The sequence below is a fragment of the Aegilops tauschii genome, chromosome 3, assembly GCF_002575655.3.
Source record: "Aegilops tauschii subsp. strangulata cultivar AL8/78 chromosome 3, Aet v6.0, whole genome shotgun sequence".
Taxonomy (NCBI): Eukaryota; Viridiplantae; Streptophyta; class Magnoliopsida; order Poales; family Poaceae; genus Aegilops; species Aegilops tauschii.
Window position 1 is genome coordinate 159,835,388 of NC_053037.3, and position 6,948 is coordinate 159,842,335.

The window sequence follows — 6,948 nt, forward strand, 5'->3', positions numbered from 1 at the left end:
AAAACCATAGAGCCATCAAAACAAGCACACAACGCAAAGAAACCAGATTCTGTCAAAAACAGAAGAGTCTGTAGAAATCTGGATATTTCAAATACTTCTGAAACTCCCAAAACTCTGAAAAATTAGGACGACCTGAGAAATTTGTATATTAATCTTCTTCAAAAAGAATTGCTATTTTATCACGCTCTGGTAAAAAATGAGAATTGTTTTCATGCACGCAAAAGTTCCTGATTTTCAGCAAGATCAAACAACTATCACCCAAGAAGATCCTAAAGGCTTTACTTGGCGCAAACACTAATGAAAACACAAAAAACACAATCATACCAGTAGCATAATTGTGCAAACACTCAAGAACAGAAAGAAAAAAGCAAAAATAAATTTTATTCATTGGGTTGCCTCCCAACAAGCGCTACAGTTTTACGCCCTTAGCTAGGTATAAAGCAAGGATCTAAGTTTTGTCATCTTTGTTCTTAATTTCCTTAGAGGTGTTTTCATCATGGGGTTTTGTAAACACAACATAAAACATATTATCCATAGAAACCTTAGCATTCCTAAGTTGGTTTTCATCATATCCCCTTTGATTTCCCGCAACAATCCAATAGTGATGTTGATTAACATTATTGAAAACTTGTTGGATTATATCTAAAACGGGGGCTTCTTTTTTAAGATTCTCGTCAAAGATTTTATTATCCCCAAGAAAATGCCTTAGCGCATAATCACTATTGTAAAGAATTTCATCTATCACGGGTTTTTCACGATTCATACCATAAAAATCAAAGATTTCCCTAGCTTCCCGTATTATGTAGTCAAACTCATTCACAAGAACGAGAGTGGCCAACCTTTTAGCTTTAGATTCTTTATAACGGGAAGCTCAAAAATAATCTTTGCAAAGTAGGATGAGTACGGATAAATTTACTTTCAACTTTCAGAACTAGTGCTGAAATAGCATCTGCATAGGATCTGGTAGTCCTAAGTATAGGAGCATCAACAAGACTTAGATTTCCAACACAACTGAAAAATTCTTGGATACGTTCTTTTCCCATAACATTCCCATGCCCTAAGATAAAAGTTTTAGCATCCAGATTGCCCGTACGTCCCATCTTAGGAGTTAGTGTAACGCCCCGGATCCAATGCGCCAGGTGTCACCTAGTTATTCGCTGTCGTTGCCATGTCATTTGCTTGTGTGTTACATTTTGCCATGTCATCATCTGCATTTCATATCATGTCATCATGTGCATCGCATTTGCATACGTGTTCGTCTCATGCATCCGAGCATTTTCCCCGTTGTCCGTTTTGCAATCCGACACTCCCATCTCCTCCGGTGCACCCCTCTTGTTTCTTTTCGTGAGCGGGTGTCAAACGTTCTCACCGGTAGACCTTGGTATACCACCGGTAGACCACCAGTCAAGTTTCGTTCCATTTGGAGGTCGTTTCGTACTCCAACGGTTAACCGGGTAACCGCAAAGTCCGTTTGTGTGTTGCAGCAAAACCCCCCTTCTAACCACCCCAAAACCCCTCTAAGTCTCCGCCATGCTCTCGGTCGTTCGATCACGATCGCGTGGGCGAAAACCGCACCTCGTTTGGACCCTAGCTCCCTCTATCTATAAATAGGTCCTCCCCTTCCATTTTCGCGGATGAAACCCCCCTAACACTAGCCCATCTCCTCCCACCGCGCCGGACACGTCCGCCCCGCCGCCGGACGCGTCCATCGCCGCCTCCCGCACCAATCGCAGCGCGCCACTTGGCCTCCCGCGCCGGCCCCACCGTCGCGGCCCGCCCAGGCCCGCGCGGCCGCCCGTCCGCCTCGCCGCGCCCCCGCGCGTCCCCGCTCGCCCGCGCCTCCGAGGGCCGCCGCTCGCCGGCCGCCTCGGCTCCGCCGCCAGGGTGGCCAGAGCCCCTCTGCCCCGCCGGCGCCCTCCGCCGCCGTCGCCCCGAGGGGCCCGCACCGTGCCCCGCGCCTCACCCGACCCCGCCGCCGTCCTTCGCGCCGTCCGGCTCCCGCCGTCGCGCCCCTCGCCGAGCGCCGCCGAGCTCCTCCCGTCGCCCGCCTCTCCGCGCCTCTCCCTTGACCTCCTCGGCGGATCCCGGCCGCCGCCGCGCCCTCCGCCGCCTCGCCGTCAGCGCGCCTCCTCGCCCGCCCCTCGGCGCTGTCCCGGGCCCCCACCGGCCTTCTCCTCACCGGAGCCCTCGCCGGAGCCGCTCCGCCATCGCCGGACTCGGGGTGGATGAGATCCACCCACTCCAGCAACCAAACACCTCCCCCGTACCCGGATCCGCTCGTCCCCGTACGTCCCCGTCCAATTTTCTGCGAGGTGAAATTTGCCCAAGTCCCTAAATATTTGCTATATGTGGCTCTGTTCATCGCATTATAACTCTCTGCATACTACTCTGTTTTGTGTGTATGATATATCAAAATGTTCATCTCGAGATGCTCTGCATTTTGTTTCATTGTGCCAGGTTTATTTGAGTCCATATTGATGCCCAAATCATCGTTGCAAGAGTGCTAGTTGCTGTTATCTGCTGTTACTTATCAGAACTTGATGATTTGTTATTTTTGTTGCATTTAATCTGTGCATCTTATGAGTATGAGCTCTACATGTGTTTTGTTTTATGCCATGCCATCTTTCCAGGGGTATATGCCATGTATTTTTGTGATCTCTGTGGTGACTAGCAAAAGCATGCAAACTAGGCTTCGTAATGTTTCTGATTTCAGAGACTTAGTAATTTTATTAAGTCTGTGACTGCTGTTATTTTGTTGCTATGTATCCATGTGGCTACAGAGAGATCCATGCTTAGTTTGGAGATGTTCATTAAGGATGTTTTGTAGATATTGTTGTAATTGATCCATTCCTGCCCTTGTTTGCAATTATGGAGTGCCCCAGCATGACTCAATCTTGCTCTACTTTTGCTATAAAATATTTCTGGCAGATTGTTTACGTGTTATTCAAATTTGCCAAGCTTGTTGTAATTGATCCATACATGCTATGCTTTTGTTCTTGCCATGGATAGCTTCGTAAACATGTCTTCTTGCTGTAGGTATACTTGTTTTGTCATGCATTGCTTTGTGGTGAGTGCATCAAGCTCACCAAGATGCCCTCATATTATAGTTTCTGCCACGCTCTGTTTTCTGCCAAGTCTGAAACCTGTTAACAAAACTTGCTATGTTTCCACGGTTACCTTCATATCTTATGGTCCTTTTTGGCTTATGGTCAGTAAGGGACTTTTGTCATATGAATTTGGTAGAATACTTACATGCCTTGCTTTGCCATGTTAAGTTCCTATAGCATGTTGATTTCGTGCTCTGAACATTGCTACCTGATGTTATTTCACTCTTGTCCAGTAATTTCTGCTAAGTCTGTGAACCTGTTATTAATTGCAATCTTGCCATGTCCTTTTGAGCTTGTTCTAGTGATTTCTGGAGATAGCTCAGCGTTCAAGTTTTGTTGTGCTTTACCTGTATATCATGTCCATGCCTTTTGTTTTCATGTTGAGCTGCTGTAGCATATTGTTTTGATGCTTGCTAGTTGCCTAGTTGCTGTTATGGTCAGATTGTTGCTATGTCTTGTTTAAAGTGCATGTGTTGCACCGTTGCTCTGTTTTGAATGTGCTCTATATGAAACTTGCGTAGTTTTGCATGTAGTCTCATATTATCATGTTGCATCCTTGTTTTGAGGTGTTTGCTTGATGTTTGTATGCATTTTGCATCAATGACATGTTTACCTTGTTTTACTCATATCTTCTAGGCCGTAGCTCCGATTCTAATGAACTTTATATGTAACTTGACTAGAATTTCGTGTAGATCATCTTGGTGCTCTTTAAATTGCTGTTTAACAACTTGAATATAAGGTTTATTCAGTTCTGGACCAATTTCGAAATTTGCATATGAGGACTTACCGGATTTGTTATATGTTTTTCCGGCCTCATTTAAACTTGCGTTGATGTGTTGCTCTTGTATGCATCATCTCTTGTCATGAGTAGCTTCATATAGTTTTTTCATGCATCATTCTTGGTGAGCATCATTCCTTGTTCATGTGTGGTGTGTTTACCTTGTTGTGTGCTTCTTTTCGATAGTTCCGATGTCGTTGCGATCGTGAGGATTCGTTCGTCTTCGTGGCTTCATCTTCTTCATGGACTCGTTCTTCTTCCTAGCGGGATTTCAGGCAAGATGACCGTCACCTTGGATCTCATTACTATCATTGCTATGCTAGTTGTTTCGTTCTATCGCTATGCTGCGCTACCTATCACTTGCTCCTCAAGCCTCCCAAATTGCCATGAACCTCTAACCTTTGTCACCCTTCCTAGCAAACCGTTGTTTGGCTATGTTACCGCTTTGCTCAGCCCCTCTTATAGCGTTGCTAGCTGCAGGTGAAGATGAAGATTGCTCCATGTTGGATTATGTTTATGTTGGGAAATCACAAAATCTCTTATATTATTAATGCATCTATATACTTGGTAAAGGGTGGAAGGCTCGGCCTTATGCCTGGTGTTTTGCTCCACTCTTGCCGCCCTAGTTTCCGTCATACCGGTGTTATGTTCCTTTATTTTGCATCCCTCACACGGTTGGGTGATTTATGGGACCCCCTTGACAGTTCGCCTTGAATAAAACTCTTCCAGCAAGGCCCAACCTTGGTTTTACATTTGCCTCACCTAGCCTTTTTCCCTTGGGAGTCGCGCTCTCGAGGGTCATCTTCATTTTACCCCCCCGGGCCAGTGCTTCTCCAAGTGCTGGTCCAAGCCAAGCGATGTCCGGCGCCCCCTGGGCAACCAGGGTCTATGCCAACCCGACGTCTGGCTCATCCGGTGTGCCCCGAGAACGAGATATGTGCAGCTCCTATCAGGATTTGTCGGCACATCCGGGCGGCTTTGCTGGTTTTGTTTTACCATTGTCGAAATGTCTTGTAACTGGGATTCCGAGACTGATCGGGTCTTGCCGGGAGAAGGTTTATCCTTCGTTGACCGTGAGAGCTTATGATGGGCTAAGTTGGGACACCCCTGCAGGGTATTATCTTTCGAAAGCCGTGCCCGCGGTTATGTGGCAGATGGGAATTTGTTAATATCCGGTTGTAGAGAACTTGACACTGGACCTTAATTAAAACGCATCAACCGCGTGTGTAGCCTTGATAGTCTCTTCTCGGCGGAGTACGGGAAGTGAACACGGTTTATGGCTTATGTTTTGACGTAAGTAGGAGTTCAGGATCACTTCTTGATCATTGCTAGTTTCACGACCGTTCCTTTGCTTCTCTTCTCGCTCTCATTTGCGTAAGTTAGCCACCATACGTTGCTTAGACGCTGCTGCAACCTCACCACTTATCCTTTCCATACCCTTTAAGCTTTGCTACTCTTGATACCCACTTGGTAATGGTATTGTTGAGTCCTTGTGGCTCACAGATTACTACAACACTAGTTGCAGGTACAGGTTTTTGCGATGATCATGACGTGAGAGCGATGTTACTTGTTTTGGAGTTCTTCTTCTGCTTCTTCTTCGTTCAGGGGAGAGGTTCCAGGTCGGCATCCTGGGCTAGCACGGTGGATGTCGTTTGATTTTCTGTTTATTTTTCATCCGTAGCCGGATGTTGGTCTTATGTATGATGTATTGATGTATTCTTGCGGCATTTGTATGCCTTGTTTGTATCCCCATATATTATGTAATGTTGATGTATTGATATCCACCTTGCAATAGCGTCTTCAAGATGCGCTTCTATCCTTGGTGGGACCTTCGAGTTCCTTTAGGATAGGGTCGCATCTTGGGCATGACAAGTTGGTATCAGAGCCCCGACCGACCCTAGGAGCCCCCCTTGATTGATCGTGTAGTTTGGCCGTTGTTGAGTCTAGAAGAAAAAATTTCGGAGTCTAGTTATATCGGAGAGTAGGAATTCTTTTTACTCCTCTGCCCCTTCGTCGCTCTGGTGAGAAATCTTGACGTAGGTGTTTTGAACTATTCCTCTTCCCCTTCAAATTTTTTTTAGGATCACGTGGTTAGTTTTCGTTCGTTGGCTCTCAGTTCTTTCCATCCGGTGCATTTCTCGTCAAGATGATTCGATACTCTTTGTTTTTTGTGAGATCGGTCCTCAGTTCTTTCTCCTCCGATGTTGTTTCCTTGTCCGAAGTTGTCCTTGTTTTTCCCACCCGCCCACCCTTCTTCTTCTCGGAACCGGAGTCTGTAATCGAGTATCCATTCTACTCATGCGAAATCTTTGTATTCTCTCCTCAATCATTTCAACCGGTGTTTTTTCCCTTCAAGTTACTCGCCGATTCCCGTTCAAGTTGTCTGTGTTTTTTCCCGCCCTCCCACCCCTTTTATTCCCGGAGTCCGAGCCTTTATACGAGTAATCAATTTCATTTGTGCGGAGTATCTTCAGCCTTTTCTCAATTGTCTCAACCGGTGAATTCTTGTCAAGTTCATCATTGATTCGTCTTGTTTTCTTCTTCGGTGGATTCAATTCCACTTTTCGGTAGTGATAATATTTTTTTCCTCGGCTCAAATGTTTCTCGTTGCTCGTTCCCCTCTCGTCATTTAATCGTTCCGGAGTGATGAAGACATCTCAGAAGATTAGCGTTTGCATTCAATTAATTCGAGGTTGTCACCTCATTCTAATATTCTAGTTGTTCCGGTGCATCATCTAACTGATCAACAATCCTTTCTTAACGGTGTTTCTTTTCAGTGGGCCCTAACCCACAGGTCTTTTCCCAGGATCTTACCTGACTCTTCTAATTTTCCCGGAGTTATTCTCAAATCCTTTTCGAAGTTTGACGTAAGTATGAATGTCATCAGTCAGACGCTTTCCAATTTCAAATTATTTTCATTGTTGGCTCAACCTCTTCGCTTTTCATTCTCCCGGAGTATCTCCACAATTTTGCTGTTCTTTCTCGTCGTCATTCTCAACATTTGAGGACCGAAGAAGAATTTCTCTTAAATCTTGTCCGTCCTCCCGTAAATTCGCTGTGCTA